The sequence below is a fragment of the Lates calcarifer genome, linkage group LG8, assembly GCF_001640805.2.
Source record: "Lates calcarifer isolate ASB-BC8 linkage group LG8, TLL_Latcal_v3, whole genome shotgun sequence".
Taxonomy (NCBI): Eukaryota; Metazoa; Chordata; class Actinopteri; family Centropomidae; genus Lates; species Lates calcarifer.
Genome location: NC_066840.1, coordinates 6,242,787 through 6,263,815, shown reverse-complemented (window position 1 = coordinate 6,263,815; position 21,029 = coordinate 6,242,787). Strand labels below are relative to the sequence as shown.

The 21,029-nt window shown below is 41.3% G+C and overlaps 1 protein-coding gene across 4 annotated transcripts in view; it reads left to right on the top strand.

The window, feature by feature from the left end:
* The window catches only part of tenm2a (teneurin transmembrane protein 2a), a 221,344-nt gene that overhangs the window by 15,651 nt on the left and 184,664 nt on the right, over positions 1-21,029 (top strand). Inside the window, exon 1 of one of the 4 annotated variants that reach the window (XM_051072186.1) lies at positions 7,426-8,218. The exons of the other annotated variants lie outside the window; for them this stretch is intronic. The gene's annotated coding sequence lies outside the window, so the exon portion shown is untranslated. Of the gene's footprint in view, positions 1-7,425; positions 8,219-21,029 lie in introns of those variants that run through there. 4 annotated transcript variants of the gene reach the window in all.

Sequence of the window (21,029 nt, the reverse complement as noted above, 5' to 3'; positions counted from 1 at the left end):
AGAAGTTGACAATAGACCTTTTTTCATATAAGACATTTTGACATGATGGCTGAATTCCTATTGAATATGAATTACTGTCATAGTTGACTGTGACACTTGAATGGAACTGGGTCTTGGTTAATGTCACTTTAACACCTGTGTTTTTAATACTATGGCAAGTCAAACTGTCTGCTGTGAAAAAGCCCTGTTGGATGACAAACTGCTTATCAGTGGCTAATCTATGCAGATAACCTATCACAAACTTTTGTTTTCAAAGCGTGATACCTGAACCCATGGGATCTGAAACAAAACATTACTTTCTTTCAGATCAAATAGGCTCAGACTTGCATTGCCACAACCACTCACATATACAATAACTTGACAGTGTGGCAGTTAATTAAATCACCATCTTGTTCTCTAATATGTCGGCTGTGCTGCGTTCAAACAAAGTAAGTTTGTCTCTGTGACTGACATACAGCATGCTGTCATCCACCCATTCATCAAGCTCTTGTGAAAACAATGGGCTGTTTGGAGCCAGCCCTGCCATCCTTGCCAGTCCAGAGGGACATGGGAGCCAAAGACAGATGCCGTCTCATCTCTGCTAATTTGATTTCTGGTGGGGTGCCTGTTGCCGCTACATGGACTGCACATTAATTGAGATCATGCAAATAAGACAGGGCTTAATTTACTTAATTATAGATTTTTGTTCCTTACAGTATTTTTTTTTTATCCCTCTCTCCCCTTCTTGGTTCAGTCAGATGGATGCGTCATCTTTGCTTCCCATTAATCACCAGACCCCTTGAGTGTGTTTTTACTTCTTTGAATTTTTTGCTTTGGTTACTGGAACTGACTAGAAACATTATTTTTGGCATGTCTCCTATTTTTAAAAGTCATAGCTTCTTAGTGGTTTTAAGGAAGAGAGATAAAGTAAAACGAGAGGATGTTAACACAGAGAGCTGCAGTAATTTACCTTTGACAGACATCCTTTACTATCTCTGGCCCTCTTGGCAGGACATTTAATGTGGCAGAACAGTGTAACTTAAGAGCAGAAACAGTCTTTCTTCACAGCCATCTGCTGTATATAAATGACACATGGGTCTTCTTGGACTGTCTTAAGGACCACAATGAATATACAGCATTACTGGATCGTTAATTGCTTCAAACTGGCCTTGTTCTTGACCCTGTAAAATTTCAAACATGCTGCCTCCTTAATCGCCTGTTAGTCATGTGTTTTTATGACTTTCGTTCAGGTCAGTGCATCTATTTTTAAACTGTACACACTGTAAACTTGTGAAGCCTTTATATCACCTGTTAATATAACTAGTTCTTCATTATCCAGGAAGATGATTATCCACCAGTGATGGTTGTGCCCCCTAATTTCAAGAAAACGTGCAGAGCACTCTCACCAATAACCACAATGTCTTATTATAATTATTATATTAAACTAGCTGCTGATGGTCAGTAAATTCTGAGACATAGGCCAACTGCTAGATAAACGGTAATGTATTGTATATCTTCACAGAATATGTAACATGATGGTGTGGAGGATTGATGGAGCTGTGGTGAATAACAAAAGTGAAATAACAGCTAATGTTACCTTCACTAATTAGTAATTAGAAAGAGACATGGACATTAGACATATATTTAATATTTGAATACGTAATTCAAGTAACCTACCCAGCACTGGTTATATCAGAGTGCTACCACAAAACAACACATTAGTTTAATTGCATTGTTGTGATTACCTTTAACCCTGCTTTAAGCTACGCTGCAATATTTTGAGATTTCTTTAGCCTAGGTCTAAATTCTATACAAGACAATGTAGGCAGAATATTCTACTGGAGTTATTGCTCTTGTTCTGAAATCTCACCCTGGCAGAGTGAGAATAGTGTTTTACCCCGTTTGTTACAGTATGTGCTGAAAAATGGTAATACTGCTGACAAAAGTGTCAAAATAAATAATACATTTCTCCAAGAAATACATATCATACCTGAATACATTATCACAAAGCAATCTGGCTGTGAGTCAGTGTGTATTTTTATGCTGATGTACAGATTTAGGAGCTGCAGAGTATCTGGCACGTGTGGATGACTGCTATCTATTTCAGATATAATAACATGAAATAACAGAGGTTGAACTCTGATCCAGGGGAAAGTTGAGGAATATAAAGAGCAATAGCTCACAGATGGCCACAGCTTCCATTCAGAAACATCTTGTTTATGGGTCCCCCTCTACTGCATTGTCACTTAAGCATACCTGAACAAGCCCTCCCCGTTTTGGGCAAATATCAGCACTCTCAAGGGGCTAAAAGAAACTCTTTGTATTGCACCTACAACTGTATCTGCTGTTTTATTGGAAAATTACCACAAGTTTGACTATCTGCAACTGGTGGTACAAAGTAATATCAGTCACATCCACAGAATTGTCATGTGTTAATTGTTAATTTGCTCAAAAGCAGGTTAACCATTGTTATTTGGCTGCAATTATACAGCTTGTCATCTGGCCAAAGTATGTAGAATAAACACATCATTTCCCTCCTATAGAGCCAGCGTGTGGCAGCTGACCCCCTCCCTCTGCCTCTACCACTTCTTTTCCCTTGAGTGCATCTGATAAAATTAATTGAAAAGAAAAGCAAGTAGCATCCTAAGGCAGTGTTATTGTTATTATTATAATTAGCAAACGTGGCATGGCCCACTGTCTCTGTGGCCTGTTAGCTCACGGGCTAAAGCCTCTAATGAGGTGGCAGTCATGTGGTGTCAGCTCCACTGTGAAAGAGCAGCGTAGATGAAGCGCAATGGGCTCATCATATCTGTGTGGGTCCACATGTATGTGCGTGTACGCGCATCTATGCATTTGTGTGTGTGTGTGTGTGTCTCTACTCAAATTGGAAAATCATGGGCAGAGCTCAAAAGGGGCTCCTGACAGCATTCAGATGCGGTCAAGAATAACCAAGTAGGACCAAGAGGATATTAGTAATTTAATGCATCAACTGGATTTTAAGCACTGTTGCCATGTTTATCCATACACTGCTAATAGCATCGGCATACATTACACCACAGTGGCGCCTATAATGTAAAAACCATAACATGCAGGAAGCAACAACTACTGTGCACACCCAAGTGGAAAAAAAGATAATTGCCTAGATCATGGCATCATTATATCATAAAGCGTAAACATGGGTGAGTTTTAAACGTACGGGAAGTTGATGAGGATTTGTATCATATAACTTATTTTATACTTGGGGCTTGGAACAGGAAATACGTTACTATTTCCTTGGTACAGTCTGGGAAAAGCAGCATTCTAGTTAGTGCTCCAGTCCCTCTGCACCCTCTTTTCAAAAATGTACATCACACATATTTTCTCACAACTCATTAAAACAAAGAAATGTTCTTGTTTGTTCTTGGGCTGCATCATGGAAATAAGAACTCAAGTTGTTTGCAATGAGAACAGAAAAGTCTTTTATTTTGTGGGGCAATGTTTTTACTGTAATCTGAGTCTTTCACAGTTTGTGTAGTAGCTGTACCCTGGATTTGAACCATGGACCTTGTTATCACACAGAGATGTATTTACGGTATACAAACTGCCGGGCACAGTCCAATACAGAATAGTAATGGTGGTTGGAAGTGTTAAATGTACAATTACATCTGAGCAGTGAATGTTTTCTGATGCTCCTGATGAAAGTGGGACAGTTTGTAGTTATGATAAGTTGAGAAACACACAAAATGCAAATTTACCAATATATATAAAATACATTTGATTTTGTAAGGCAGTATAGCTCATATGTATCTGATGGGAAAGTAACAGACTGATCCTCAAATCAGCATATCAGCATATCTTTTTTGTTCAGTGATGTTGGAGTGAAATATTAATCTCTGACTCCTGACTGTATGAAAAATTAGAGCACTGTTAAATCACTTAATTTAACAAATTTAGAAGACGTATAGGCTACTAAAGTAAATGAGCAAGTTATAGCCCAAGAAGAGAATCTCTCACAAACTTCTCTTGTAAAAATTGGTTCTTAAAGTGATGTATTATGCTGAGTCATATCTCATAACTAGCTGTAAAATTCAGGAAAAGAGGAAGTTTGAATTCTGTGTGTAACCACTCCAGTCTTCCCAGCTGAGACTGCAAGCTGTGGTGAGGCAGGAGGCAGGCAGTTTCGGCTCGCGCTGAGACTGAGCGCTAAGATTCATGGGAGCACACAGCTGTCAGAGGCCTTGATTGGTGGAGGACTTTATCAGTCACACGACCAAAACAGAGCCCGTGTAGAGGGTTTCATATGAAGGCTGCTGCCATACCGGAGTGTTTAGTTCCTCTGAGCCATCAGCTGGGAAATTGCTGAGTAAAAATAAGTGTGTGTGTATGTGTAAGTTTGTGTGCACACACGCACACACAGTGGTGTAGTAGGGGCGGGAGACTCAATTAAAAACCAGCTGTGCCCTATTCCTCTGCAAGCCCTCCAGCATTCCTCACCCCCCCCACCAACCCCTCCTTCCTCTCATGTCTTACCCCCATCCCCTCCCTCTCCACTACCCCCTGCCTCAAACTCCCCGCTGCTCTGTAAGCTGCCTGTAAGCTTCTAGACTCATGCCGATGGATCTAATGCTTCCCCTGCACAAAACACACTGCACACATGTGAGCATGCACGCACACATAAACACATAGCCTACCTCTCAAATATACTGTAAATGCTCATTTGCCCCCTGCTGCTTGATGTAATTTCATCAGACTCATGCGCCAAAATGAGCCACCATGCTCTCCTACTCCTTGACGTACCTGTTACTGTCTCACATCAGCCAGCTCCCACTAGAGCGGGGGCTCTGAGGGAGAGATTAGAGAAAAGAGGAATAGGGAGGGCAGCTGAAATACAAAGTCTAGGCTTTATTTACTAAAGAGACAAACAGGCAAACGGAGAGTGGAAAAACAGACACCTGAAAATCCATTAATGTGGCCTTAAATGACCAGATTCATTTTGAACAGCTAAGGTTAGTGTGAGCACAAATTGGCTAAAGATTCTGTCCGCCTAACACCCATTACTCTGAACATTACTACTTCTTTTTACTCGTCTTGGTTGACTGAAAGCACACTATATGTTAGTTTTTCTTTTTTCTTCTTTTCATACTATTTTGAATAGCTATAATCCATGTATTATAATGGCTGCCATAGTGAAAATTGTACAGTTAATGTAGCTTAATAAGGGTATAGCCATAGGGCAGTGATAGTGCTTAGCCAGCTAATCAGTGGTAATTCTATAAGTTCAGGTCCTTTAATTAACTAATTTGCATTTTGAGAATTAATCAAATTGATTATATAATTAACAGCACAATGCATCTTCCTCTCAGTGTTAGCAAGACACACATATACACCCACACCACCTACAGACACACGCTGCAGGGAGGGTTAACCCTTGAGGATATGATCGGTAGTGATAGATGTATGGGAGAGAACTCATTGCACAAGGTTAAACAGAACCCCTGACACGGTGCAGTCTGTAATGGTGGAGATAGTGCTGGGAACACAATTCACAACCAGAGTGCTGTGAGGCTCAAGGACCCTTGAGCATTGGCTATAAGCATTAGGCTTTGATAGGTTATAATGGCTTGTGCTAATATTGGCTCGTAATAGAGAAAGGTCAGCTAACTCATCCACACGTATAGCGTCTGACAACTTGCCTCGGGATTATTTTTTTCTCATTTGAGCAAGTCTTGAGCAACACATTCGTTCTGGGGGTCAGATTTTATGATGATCCATCACTTTTTAAGATGGCAGTTTCTAATTATTGCACTAGGTGAGGGGATGGGATAGAAATGCTAGGTAAATAAGAAGTGAAACCTAGCTCCTAACTAATTAGCAGAAGATTATTCTCTTTGTTTGATTTACAGGAGAAATGCAATTTGCTTAACACTAGGAGAAAAGTGGAAGAGAGCAGATGACTTGTCAGTGGTATTTTACATACCACTAGAGGCCCTTGGTTTGCCCTAATGTAGTAAAAGAGAGGGTGGTGGATTGCCACGACTGATCCTGCATTATGGCAGGAGGAGGCCCATGGGCAGCCTGTAGGCAGAAGCTGGCGGCTGTCTACTCAGAGGTCAATTTTAAACCGATGAGCAAAATGCTAGTCAGCCACCCATGGCTGCAGCTTCTGGGTGATCTAATCTGGGTTTGTACGCTGGCTGGTCTCCACACCTATGCTCACTGGCTTGCCTGTTATAGGACATATTGGGGCTAATCTCTAGGTATGTCCATATGCAAGGACTTAAGTGCAGACGGATGGAAAGGACAGATTTAATACTGCTGACATCATTACTCTCAAATCCTCACTAACACCCTGGGAAATGAGAAGAGTAGGTTGGGGGTGAGGGGGGGGGGGGTGTCAAGTGTCTCTATTATATTTTTATCATATTAATCTCACAGGTTCTTGGTTTGCAGAATAACATTTTATATGAATAATAATACCAACTACTGCAAGCAAGGAGACATTTTTGTCAACAAGCTTATGTTGCTGTATCTTAAAGGAGCTATGCTCAGCTCATTATCTTTAAGAAAACAAAACTCCACAATGGACAGTTTGGGGAAACTGTAAAGCTCTGGACAAGCTGCACCTGCATGATTAAGAATGGGTACTGTGGGTCCAAGTCAGAGCTGTTTTTTTAGGTTATCACTTGGGGACTTTAAAATGGTTCAGTACGCCATCCTACCCTCATCTGCATTTTTCATCTCATACTGCACCTGTGTTACCCACTAGAGATCCAATGAATCCCTCCTCTTTCCTTTCACCCTTCGCTCTGGATTTAACCAAGCCATCTGTGAATTCAAATCAAGTCGGTTTCGAGATTTTACTTATCCTATAAGATGACGCCCTTATTCGTCTCAATCAATATATCGGTGATGAGCAGGTAGTGGATTGCTAAATCAGAACAGGAGATAAACGAATGGAAATATATAAATAAATAAAGCCAAAAGTGGGAGGTTTATGTCCCCTGCCAATCCCCAGTTATACATAAAAATGCCTCTGAAATGAAATCTTTATCAAAAGAGCCACAAGGTTCTCCTTACAAGGTGTTTTCAAATAAGCGGGCGTTATTATTATACCTCCATTGGGAAATATGCATTTACAGCTTGGAGAGTGAGAAGCAATAGGGTAACTGTTAACAATGTTTTCCCTAGTTATGGTGCATAATTGCATGCTTCTGTTATTGCACCTTTCTATTGCTGCTAATACAGAGAAAGCCCATTAGGCAGTGCGCTAATGTGAACAGTAGCCTGCAGTGCAGTGGGTGCACTGTTTAAAAAGAGATGCATGAGGACCACTATAATGAGCACAAGGCCGGCAGAAGGAGGGTAGTAACACCCAAAGCAGGCATGTTCAGGCTCTGAAAAATACTGTGAGTTAACTTTGCTTGTTAGGCTGTAAATATATAACTATGTGGCTGTAGCCTGTTTGGCACAATGAAGCTGACATTTATTTCTGTAAAGCATATAAGTAAACATATAATAATATATAGTATCACAGCATGACAGATGAATCAGGAATAACACATAATGTAAATACAGTATATAGTGCATTATACCTTACACACTGAATTCTAATTGCTTAATTGCTAGCACTGCTGATCCCTGCATGTCATTTTATAAGGATGCAGCTGCAGCAAACAGCCCACAGTGGATTACACTCTCCGCGCGCTGATAATGACCATTGACTTGGCTTGGCCGTGAACGCGCGCTCCGCGAGCCTCGGTCATTCCTCTGTACTCTGTGTGTGTGTGTGTATCGTCGCTCCCTGGGTGCCGCTGCGCGCAACCTTTTACCGATCGGCCGCCGCTCAACGTTCAGAGCATGCCCGCCTGCCTGCCGTATCTCCGGTCTGAAGAGAACCAAGGGGAAGACGTGCCCGTTTGCGCACAGCTGCGTTCGTCCGGTTTCGTTTCCAGCTTTGCCAGTCAGCACTGTTCCCCATAACGACCATCAGCGCGGAATGGATTGCTCCGTTTGATTTCCCCCGATTTGGTGGGATGTTGTATTGGAGGCTTATAGCCTATACCCTCTCCATCAGCTCACCCCCCGTGCTCTCATCTCACTCTGTATGCAATAGCGGCTTGTCAGGATAGACAGGGGCAAAGAAAAGTATGCAATAAACAAGTGTCAAGTAGCTGCGGGCTGGTCGATTGGAGGGAAGGAAAAGTTCAAGTTGAAGGAGGAGGATAACTATGCAGTGAGTGCCGCACATAGCTGGAAACAGGTACGTGATATTTCAAATCTACTGTATATCCCTGTGGAAACGATTTTTACGCGCTCCTGTTGTTTACACACCCGCTTCTGTGGCCACAAACAGCACATGTGTCTACGCAACCAGTTCTTGTGGCAAGTAGGACGGGGAGGGCAGCGCACAGCGATGACATTGAAGTGCCTTTTATCGGAATAACATTTGTGGTCCTCATGTGAGCTCGTACTTGACTTGCACCGGCCACGCAGGACTCCCTGTGTGTGTCTGCAGTGTCGTTTGAGTATCATTGTCCAGCTGTTTGGTTAATAGTTCCTCGGCAGGGGATGACCTTAAATTAATCGCTATGGAGTTTTGTGGTTTTGCACACAGCACATCTGCACGGCATGCAAACAAGAAACATATGATATCTATGATATCTCCAAAAACCACACGCGTCCTGGCTGTGTAGAGCCTCTCTTATTTTCTTTAGAGTGTCACGGTGAAACGTTAGACCTGCCGTGAACGAGGGGCAGGAGCTCAGCTAACCTGTTTTTAGTTCCTGTCCGACGCGTTTATGGCTACCGCAGCGCAGCATCCTCATCTCACCGCTCTCCGTACATGCGTGAGAAAGTGAGTTTGTCCTTCGAAAAAGATCTTTTCTCTTCATCATGACAGAAATGGAGTTACCGGCGCGCTTTAATTGGCTGCTGGTCTTGTCATTACCGCTCGTCTCCTCTTCTCAGGATGCGGCCACAGCGCTGCGTCACCGCGGTGCGTCCTCCAGGCCGCAGCTGCTGCCGCGTATTCCCTGCCTCTCTACGTTTTATGAGTGAACCTGTCCAGAAGCACCAACTGCAGTGCACTTTATATTTTCTACAGTCTTTTCATTAATATTTCACCCACTTGCTTACATGCTGCCATATATTGGATCAGAAATAATGCATGACATTATGCTTTGCAGAAGGCTAAATCAAAGGTCCAGGCAGTGTAGGTCTGTGTGAATTGTGCTGGATTTAAATATCTTTTCTCTGCTGCCACACTGTGTATCTTTTTGTGACACAGAGGGGCCCGAAAGCCACAGCCCAGCTGGCTCCCCTCAAGCTGCAGCGAGGACCATAACACTGCAGGATGTAGCTCACACAGGAATGCATATTCATCGGGCATGAGTGAGACTTTTAGTTAAGGATTTGATGCCATATGCGTGGTGCAAAGTTTAAGGTTGCATTAGAGAAACTTTTGGAGTCAGTTGTGTATCAAGCAGGGTGTCAAGGGATAAGGCCCACACACCAGCTGTAGATCCCAGAGCCTGGCACTCGTCAGTACCTCATGACATGAAAACGCACACAGACGCACAGATGCCACACAGATCTCGATGATGAGGTGCCCCTGCTGAGATTCACACTTCAATCTAAGCGGTACAGTTTCTCTCTGTGGCCCCTCTAGCTCCTCCTCCACCTTTAGCTCTCTTCGAGCCTGCCTGCGTCTGTGTGATCTCTCACGCTCTTTGATCTCCTTCCCGCTTTCCATCCCTCCATCTTGAGCTTTTGACGTCGGCATATAAATCAAAACGAAAGCAAAGCCCTTAGATTGGTGTGTGATCATTACTGACACATTTAAACACATGCATGCAGAGACACATGCACATTGTGTACTTTAACCACGTCTGTTTTACCCACACCGACAAGTACACACACTCAACCGCTATCCACTGTCAGTCTTTAACCTGCCAGGCGTAATCATTAGGACCAGTGTGTTGTGGCTCTGTGTGTGCATATGTGTGGCAAGCTGCAGTCTTAAGTGCTAATAGGAGCTCACACTGGACAGCAGCAGGCCGTGTCAACCACAATCTCCAGACAAGCCCTCAGGGTGTCCCATTTGGCATGGGTACACACAGACACACACACACATGCACAAACAAGGCTGAGAGGTTAAGACTTGACTCAAGGGTCTAAGCGCTAGGGGTTTGCTGAGTCCACGTCCTTGTCGGACCTTCACAACTATTCCAACAAGATTAACTCTGAGCTGTTACCATGGAGATACACTGTATCTTGACTTTTACACATGTAAACTTTTAAGTGCATGCAGAATATGCGTTAATTCACACGTGAATGTGATTAGTGAGTGAATCGTTTTCTGTTAATCCATTTCCTCCTCTCCCCTCTCTCTCTGTTCCCCTATGTGGGTTACGTATTTATACATACATTTTACTGCAACACCTGTGAGGCCTGGAAAGAGGAGCATCAATCTTCATTAGACTGAAATGAGGCTGGCCCTGTTGAATAAATGACTATCATTGAGTGTGTGTGTGTGTGTGTGTGTGGGTGTTTGACTGTGTGTATGTGCGTGCACGTGTGTTTGTGTTGAGCCCTGCAGCCCGCTCTGACCTGGCTGACAGATGACTGCAGTGATTTCCAGGGTTCAGCAGATTAGGGGATTAAAGACTGAAGGCTTCACACAATAACCCTAATGCATGCACACGGCAGCGACCGTGCACACACAGACGCACATCAAACAAACACGTGGGTCAGAAATCTGCAGTGTCCAGTGTGACCCCTCAGCTCTGTGTTGTTCTGTGTTGCACAGATAGCACTGTTCACATTCACATAGGCAAGCAGATGGAAAACAGCATTAGAAAATCTCAAGGGTCCAATTTCACTAATGCCATTTTCACACTACAGGCGTGACCCGTATTGGTACTGAGCTCAGTTAATACACTTTGTCCTTCCCAACCAATTCAGAACCCACTCAGTGTTAGATAATGAACCAACATAGTGGGCTGAATGTTTGTGACTAGGCCAGTGCAATTTTGTTGCAGATTTAGAGCCAAAAGTCCCTTTCAAACACAAAATAGGCGCCATTGTGTTCATTGTTTCAAATTCTGTCAACGATAACTACATTGCAGCATGTTAACTGATGTCAAAACAAAAAGCTGCTTATATGTCTCTCAGGTATAATTACCTGAGAGGCAGTAAAGTGCCCCCTTATTTGTAGGCTTTGTTCGATTTCATGAGTTGACTGGTTTGGTTTTGGAAAACAGCTATTTGCTGCACAGTGTTCACATTTTTCCTTCTCCTGGACATTTTAACAAGGTGTGAAACACTGAGCACTGTTGCCACTGACAGTGCAACCATAGCAACATTAGCAAGTTTTTAAAATACCTTAAATCCATCAGATCTAGTCTTGGGGGGGCCAAGTTTAGATTTTTATTTTGCCATGAAGATGCTAGAGAGGATAAAGCGAGCAGTTATCCTCAGCAGATCACACCTGCAGCTTAAAAACCACCATTGTTTTCTTTGTTTTCACAACCATCTCTCAAATGGTTCAGAGCTACATAGAGGTGAGGGCACGATTGTTATTTTATCAGGTAAAATCATTTTTGAAATATAGCAAACACTACTGCTGGTATAGTACATTAGACCTTAGCACCTTATCATTTGGGACACAACAGGATAGGTGGTAATGGAAGCAGAAACAACCTCTTGTCACCACTGATTAACTAAGAACAGTGACCTTTAGAGAGAGGGAGAGGTGGGTGAAAATGATGGTCTTTGTGACAGAATATGGAGAGGGGTGATATTGTTTATACTGCCGCTGTAATTGTCAGAACGTGCGGGTGAACAGAAAATACTACGCTTGGTGGCATAGCTCTATTAGAGCATGTCCTGTCTGTCCTACTACCCTCTCAGCTATTTCACAAACTCATGGCTTTTTTGAGCCAGAAATACAATCAACTCCGTGTCATAAATCCACATCGAGATAGAAAAACTGCTGTAGGAATGGTTTCATTCCTGTTATACTGCCCAGGTTTGGCCTCCTGCAGAGTAGCTTTTTGTGTAGCATGAGATTTAACAGTGTCAGAAAGGCTTTGATGAGAAAGCACCCCCCATTCACTTGTGCCTTGCTTACTGTCCCCCTCCACATTCCCCCGCTCTGGCTGTCTTAGTCCTCAATTTGATCCATTCACGCTCCATTCTCCTCTCTGTTTCATATTTCAACATTTCAACTTTCAACATTAATTGTGCTCCTTCGGGGCCCTTGCCAAAGCATATGTAAGAATAGCATGCTGCGGTTTTTCGAGAGGCTAAAATTACAAAGACTTGCTGATGAAGGAACAAATTACATTAATTGCAGTAATTGATTAATTGGTGGGTAGATCAGTAGAAACCACAGAGTATGAAAAAAAATACTTGATGACATCTCCCATGGCTTTCTGAAGAGATGCTTTAAAGCTTGGATTTTGATCACAGGGAAAACTAAAAATATATTTTTCTTTTCTGTCTCTTAAGTGATTGCAAGGTTGAATTTAATTAGATCTAGTAAAAGTTAACACACGACAATGCTACCACTGCAGCCAAATCTGTAAATGAGCAAAATCCCTTTCTGTGATTGCATCAATTGACAGTTCTCAAATAATCTTGTTTACATGACTCACAGCGTGACTGGGCCAATTAAATTCAACCAAAACATTTATATCACATCCACATCTTTGGAAAAAAAGGCCATGCCATTGCCCCCCATAATCTTCTTTTGGATAAGAGTGGAGAGAGATGGTTGTGTACAGTTGTACAGTGGATCACTGTGTGTAATTCACTGCCACTAAAATAGAGCCCTTGATATCTTGTTATTGGAACAATGATTCTTGGAATTGCTGCCAAGACACATATTAGTGGTGAAATTAGCCACTGAGACCTTGACTTAATATGAAAACGATTATAGACACTGTAATTCAAAAGAGAGGTTGATACTTTTAAATATTTAAAAGATTTTTCGGAGCCAGAATCAAGCAAACATTACTGGTACTCTGTCTTAATACATTTCATCATTGGCTTTAGCGTTCAAATTCATTACGTTTGAGTATTGTTAACAGTATGTTGTTGCTCTGTGATCTCTCTTAGACTGAAATCTGAAGGCCATGAGCCTATTTCTCTCATCTCTGCCTTGCATACTCTTTTTGACCTTTATGGGCATATTTTGTCTGTGAAGGGGTTTTGTGTAGCTCAGACCACACTGCTCAGTGTAGCGCGGTGAGTGTGTGCATGTGTGTGTGTGGCGTGTGACACCCAGCATTAGCTGTGCTTTAGAGAAAGTGACGCTTGTAGAGAGCAGCCTTCATCTTGGATTACCATGCCCATGGATCCTGTGGGTTTTTGTGTTGGAAGCGAAGGCAGAGTGGGATGATATTTACTACATCTGTCTGACAGCTGACCGACTGGTTTTAACTCATCCTTCTCACATGCTCATGGCGCTTTGTTGTGAATTTCCTGGTTGAGCAAAAATAAAGGGTCTAACTCATGTTCCTACTTGCACATGCAGCTGTGGATAATGGTTAGTACAAAGCACAGACCACACTATATGACCATCAGTAACCCGAATCAGTGGATTGTTAAGGAGAAATACCTATTTACAGCTAGAGCTGCTAACTTCAGTAGGAAAAAAGTGATAGAAATGGAAGCAAAACAAGGGTGAATATTTGCGTTGCTTTCCACAGACAGTTTGTTAATGCTAACATTGGCTATAAATTGATAGCAAAAACTATTGTTCTTTTAAAGAGTAATTTCACACTAAATCCACCTTTTTTAGTTAGTAAATTCCATATACATTCACTTCCACTATCTATTGGTTGATATAGGTCCCATTTTATAGTGTTCATTGTAACAGAAGTTAATTTTCATTTTCCTAAGAGGATCCAGTAATTCTAAGTTTGACCTCCCAAAATCTGTTAAAAATCTATGACATGCCCTGGGACACACTGCCCCCAAACTATTGCAAGTCATGTAAATATTCTGTGGTTTTCAACTAATGATTGGACAAACAAAGATTTTTAGATTAAATGGTTAATTGAGAAAATAATCAGCAGATTAATCAGTAATGAAAACAACTGTTGGTTGTAGTCTTAATGAGTGATGTGTTATCCAGTTAGGTGCCCATAATCAGATTAAATGACTGGAAAAAAAATGGAAAAAGGCTGATCCCATTGTAAAGTAATTTTGGTCCCATTGAAGATGCAAAAGCAAGCAAAATGCCTGTTGAGCTTTGCCAGGCCACAATGAATCAAACAGAGTTTCCTGGCTGACTTTAAAAAGCTAACTTTTACACAAAGTAACTAACAGGAGCCTTCATCTGCTGGCCCTGGTGCAGCAGTGCTTTCTTTTTAAAGTATTTCCCATTAGTGTGAAGAGGCAAGCCATTCTCCTTACAAATTACAGATTCTTCTGCTTCTTTCTTCTGTTTTGAGAAATGTGGTGAAAAGTGGACTTGTCCTCTGCTGCCCTTAAGAGAAAGGTGTGGCTCAGTTGAGTCATGCTCAAAGACACTGCCTAGTCATCACTCTACACTACATACTACAGACCCAGTCAAGTCCTGACCTCGTTGCTCCTTTGGACAGGAATTGTAGTTAGAGCAATCAGTGATGATGTTTGAAGATCCTTTGTGCCAGTGAACCTGCTTAATAGCCTCAGCCTTTTGTGTTTCTGAGTGCACTTAAAACTGAGGGCTTTGCAGGTTGCATGAGGCACTACTGTCACCCTGACAAGTTGAAGAAACATAAGCCAGAAGACACATCCAAGCACATATGTACCCAGGCATACACACACATACACACACACTAGCAATTCCAGTTGGGAGTTACCGTGGCATTTACTGTGCTCTAACTAACTTACCCTTGATTTGTGGCAACATTCAATTCCATGCCTTTCACAGCCAGTGGAATAACCACAAACTGTCTGCAGCAGCCGATGAATTCTAGGAAATTTAGTGTACTTTCCATCCCTCTATTGCTTACCCCCTCTCTTTTTCTTTCTGTCTTTCTTTCTAAGTAGACATGCCTAGTTAGAGTCTAAAATGGCCTTGTGAAGGAGGACGGGAGTTAAGATGGCATCCCCAGAGACTTTTCAGAGAAGTAATTTAATAAACTGTGATATTTTCCCACTCCACAAGGGAAGGGGAATAGGCTCAGAAAAGTAATGAAACTCAGCTGTTGAATTTTTAATATTAAAGAATCCATTTCCTGTACTTGAACATAACCAAGAAAGGCTCTTTTCTTCTACCTGAGTTGCAAAATGCACAGCATAGCATTGACTTCCGGCTAGCTTCCTGTTCCCACAGTTGGGAGGTGTTAAGATTTGATCAAAACGCTTGTTCGACAGCATCTCCTGGCTCCCCCCTGCCCTTGAACATTTGAGTAGCAGCTGGAAAAATAGGTTGTCCTAACCACAGTCGCTGCTCAGAAAGCAGAATGGTAACTACCTCATAAAAATAGATGCATGTCATGTTAATTATTAATAAAAGTATGAGCACAAAAAAGTCCAAAAAGCATATTCCAAATTCAAGGTGCAGTGAATCTGCAACTCAAGATTTGAAAGTGTGCAGGCACAGATTCAGTTTGGTGTAAAATTATAATTTCATGCCCACTTCAGAATGTGCTCTCATGACTTTCTCCAGCTGTTTCAGCATATTCAGTTGATTTGGCTTGGAGCTAAACTTTCTGGCATGCTTTAGAAGGAATGCACCAATACTTTCTTTCTATCAGAGTCATATTTATTTCAAAGCCAAAAAACCAAACCAAAACAAAACAATCAACTATGTTTGGATGTAGCCTCATGTTACTTGGAGGAGGGTCCAACAAGATGACAGCTGACATCTAGTTAGGCCTGGAAAGATGCTGTAGATCATCATTACAACTGATAATATATGTATTTTTATATAGCAATAAAAATATACATGATTTTATGTCAATAAAATCACCAATCTTCTCCCAACACTACCTTCAGATCAAATCTAATGGAATCATGCACAAACTGAACAATATTGCAACGCATGATTTATGTCCAGTGCAACATTTGATGCCAATTTATTTGTCACTATATGTAGCATTTATCCCATCTGTTGGGATATAAGATATAAGGTGGTCCAAGTGGTGGATGGACATGTAGTTCATCTGCTTTGAGACAAAAGACTGGTGATCATACCCTATAACAGACCAATATTTAGTGATCTAATCTTTATCTTAGCCTCAATTTCTTTGCCGTAGCCAAGTTTTGCCATCCCGGTTAATATTAACAAGTATTTGGGATTTAACTATGTTCTCAGGCTCAGTCTGCATGCCATGGAGTACAAGTGTAAGAGTACATGTAAGATGCCAAGCAAAACAAACAAACAAAATGCCACTTCTTGCTTAGATCTAGTGACAGAATTATTAGTTCAAACAGAGTTCAAAACATCCATCTCACCCACAGTTTTGTCCTAACATTTCCTCTTAACTCTTGATTTCAAGAATCACTGCTGTTTATTTTTATTTTTTAATTCCGTCGATAGTTCTGACCTCAACAGGCCTCTATAATGTTTGATCGATCATTAGATTGGATGCTGGTATTTACTAATTAGCTCTGTTTCCTACCTTTCATGCTACTGTCAAGACTGTTGGCTGTTTGTTTACAGCCGATATGCAATGACACTCCTTTTACCCTGACTCCAGCGCTACATGTGGCAGACAGAGAGAGAGAATGAGAGAGAGAAGGGGGGTGGGGTGGGGGGGAGGTCAGGTGATGATTTATGACCGCGATGCTGCATTCCAGCACAGGATGATTAATCTCTTCTGGGAACACTTCACGAGTACAAGTTTAACCTACCTCGGCCTTGCACACGCATGCACGCACACACGCCAGTGCGCACACAAGAACACAACAAACACACACATGCGTGCTCTGCATGCCTGACAAGCAGGACATAAACGCAGGGGCAGAGTGCATGTAGGTGCTTTTGTATGCAATTCATGTGCACCTACTCCCTCCACCCCCCAACCCCACTCACACACACAATCCAAACCTACCCCCACATTCCCTCTTTTAGTCTCTGCTTCCCTTGTTCATTCTGTCTTTTTTTCTCCCTTCTCACTGACCTCAGTGCTGCAATGTCTCACATTCACCCCTCTCCTCTTTCGCCTCTTCCATTCATCACAAACAGTCACAGATGCTCACGCTCACACACAGAGAAAGACAGTGAGAAAGGGAGGGCGAGAGAGTGAGAAAACCTCTGTATAAGGCCATTTGGCTCCAGTAGCAGTGAGCATAAGGCTATAGGATTAGTGCTGCTAGGTGCTAAAAGTGTCAGTGTCTTAATAAGCACAGAGAAAGTCGGGACTGGCCATATCTGTGTGATACAGCTGAGTGTCTCTGTGTGTGCATAAGTGTGCATATTCAGGTGCTCTGCACAGGTACAAATATTCTTTGGCAGTCCTGACCTGGCATATTGAGAGGATAAGTGTAAATACCACAGGCTGCATCTGAAGCTCTATTACTTGAGCACACTTCAACGAATCGTTCCACAGTTATACTCATTGAAACACAGAGGGTGGTTGAACACATCTTTATTGTAATGAAGTCATTTATTGTAATGGAGAGCATTTACAGTCAACTCTAGATTCTTACGCTTTTGTCATTATGGCTTCCCTGTCTCTTTATGCAGCCTGTTCTCTCTCTCTCTCCGTCTATGTCTCTCCATCTCTCTGGTGACCAGCTTTAGCCTGTGAACACAGTGACCTTCACATTTTTCATGGGAATGGGATTGGGAGTGGTTTTGACTTTTTTTTTTTTTTAGAAACATCCTGTTGTTGTGCAATTAAACGTTTTCAGCATGGCCTTCATGTTCTCTGGCATGTAAAATATGATTTATCACTGAAAAATGTGCTAAAGAAAAAAGTGCAGGAACAACTAAACGACAACCTGATGGATAGCATAAAATAATCCATCAGATGGATCTTTGGAATGTATCATAACTTGTTTTGATATATATGGTTAAGTAAGGTGTTAAATGCATCAAATTATGAGTCCGTCATTATTATATCACGAATGTGCTTATTATAGGCTTTGCAATATTTAAAGCACCTACATCTCTAGATTGTTTACTGTTTACATGCAGACTGCTGTCATGATGTATTCTGCCCCGTTGTCTTGCATTGTAAATACACATTAAGGCAGGTGCGTTGTACGTTTATTAAAATTTTATTCTTACATCTTTAGTACTGGCCAATTTGGCAGCACCTGTGGTTACTAGTGGTAACAGTAAACACTTTTTGAACAGCTACTTTGTCAGCAAAACAAAGAGCATCTGGTGTATCTGTTTAAAGTGCAACCAGACAAACTGCAAATAATTATTGTTTCCTGTGACTACTTCACATTAAAAGCTGTTGGTGAAATATGTTGTGGCTTTTATTGGGAAGCAGTCACAGTAGGAAATGCTTGGTTTGGATTACTATTAACTTAATACAGCTGTGATACTGTGTTAGTGGAGTGAACAGTCAAGAGATCTGTCAAGAGATAAAGAGATAAAAATTTAAAATGGCAGCACTGGATTATATATGTGCATCCTTTTCCTGTGAATTCCTTGAATGTGAAAGCAATTTGAATCCAAAGAATCAAAACTACTATATAGAGATACAGTTACAGGATGTACAATAGATCCATTAGATGGTTATTGCAATTTTTTAAAAAATCTTTTCAATCTTTTATAAAAATCCCCCTCATCCACATCTCGCCAATTGTCAGCTGATCTCCCTGAAAACCAACTAAAACCCATGTACGTCTATCACTACTGTTGCTAACTGCTATATAGCCAGCAGCTGCCACTAGATTTCAGCCTATTTCATTAACTAACAGTTATTATCTTTATTTCTAGAATACACCAGGCATTTAAACATACATTTAATCATCTCTGCTGTAATGTCATGTGTGCCTAGATAGTACTAAATACATGTTACGCCTTGGCTCCATTCATGCTATTCCCAGTGGGGATTTTTGCTTTTGCTCTTTGATTGGATAGGACAGCTGCTTTGAACTGAGCCATAAGAATAACAAAAATGAATCTGACTAAACTACATAATTAGCTTGTAAGTAATGCACTTCTTTTTCTCATGGATAGCTCATGACACAGAGATAGCAGAGGAAGATAAATACCAGTTGGCAAAAGACAAGCTCAGTTCAGTAAGTCATATCTAACATATACATACAGTAAGACTTGCTTGTGTGTATACAGCTCCATCTCTATAGGTGTTAATGCTTTATCTCCCACCAGCTCAGTTCATAACATAGGCAGTGTCCATTATCAAATGTGAGGACTGGGGAGAGCCAAAGAGTGCAGCGTGAAGGAGAGAGAGAATGAGAGAGAGAGTAATGTAATCCTTTGTGAAAGTGCCATCGTATCACCCAACCCCACTCAATCTCCTCACCAGCTACAGAATAGATGAATGTCCTGGATGATTCTAATCTCATCACACACATACACACATTATACACACATGTAGGCACACACAGAGAATGACTTGTCTACACCATTCATATTTGATGTTTACAGAAGAGATGGTGAATAGTAATAACACGAGTGGATGTTGTGATGTTATTGTGCTTGAATGTGCCATCTGAGACTTTTATGCACGTGTGATACATGTGAGTGTGGTGTGCCAAAGTGTGTAAGATTTATATTTATAACTTTGTAGTTGGAACATCCGCGCTTAAGTTTAATTCCTCAGCTTTTAATTACGACCAGGTGTCGTCTGGCCTAAAGATTTCTTTTTGTTTGTGGAAGTGTTGAGTCCTGATGGGCCCCCCTGTGGGATGATGTGACATCGCGAATAATAAGGGCATGTCCCATCAAAGTGTGTGTGTGAGTGTGTGTGCGCGTGTGTGTGTGTGTGTGTGTGTGTGTCTTGGCAGAGCTGTCTAGACACTAGACATCTTCTAGTCCACTGCTGTCTTTACACTGCTATCACTCCACATTGATTTAAGAATATGTCTGTAATTGAGGAGGGAGTTCTGATAAGGACTGAGGATGGTTTTGGGAGTGATGTGTTTGATTCATACTGTGAAGTTATTTGGGTCTTTCAAGTTTGAATTGGTCCTTTTCAAGCATGTTGTATTTGATGTTCACATTGAGGATTTACCTTTGCTTGATGAAAGGCTTATTCACAGCCATTTTTATAGCTTGTTTGGCTTTGACGTGAGACACCATGCTGATTTAATTAATTTGTGTTTAAGGATGCATTGAAAGCTTTTCTTTTTCTCCAGCATTATGGGAATATGGGAAAGTGAAAACTGGGTGATGTGACCCGTCTAATGTAATGAAGTCTTCGTCTTTTTTTTCTTCTTTTTTTAACAAATATGTCAAGCTCCATGAAGTCACATGTCTACAAATTTTAACTCTTTGCAGAGTGTTTTGCAACCAGAAATTATTAATATTAAATTTTTCTTTGCCTGCCATGAAAAAAGTGACCTTCCACTCCTTAACCATGTTTACTGGAACTTGCATTCATCACGTCTGCTGAATTGAACCAAAAAGAGCAAACCTGTGTAAAATTAGGAATTTCTTCATTGATCATCATGCATCTTTTGAACCAACATCCTTATTATAATATCAAGCATGCTTGATCTTGTCAGTACGGTCAAAAAGAGAAAAAGGCTGCATTGTGTTAGCTCTGTCTGTATCTTATCCTTCAAGTGCTGTGACAGCAGAGCACAGCTCTGTGATTAGACTCTAAATTGGAAATTTGCCTAAAACTGAAATCACTTCAGATATCGTCAGCTGTAAGGTCAGCATAAGATATGTGAGAAGGCTTAAGTGCAATTTTGGTATAAAAATTTGGGTCTTTGGCTCTAACTACTTTAAGACTATGTCTTAGAGCAAACACTCACATCCTGTGCTATTTTCATGGATTTTCATGGATTTAGTTTGTGAAGGCGCACAGACATAATCACTTAAACTGCCTTCCTGTTTATTATGTCTGCTGGTATTTCATTTTTCTCAACATGGGTTATATAACCCAGAAAGAAGCTAAATCCAGTGAGCATTTGAGGCAGAA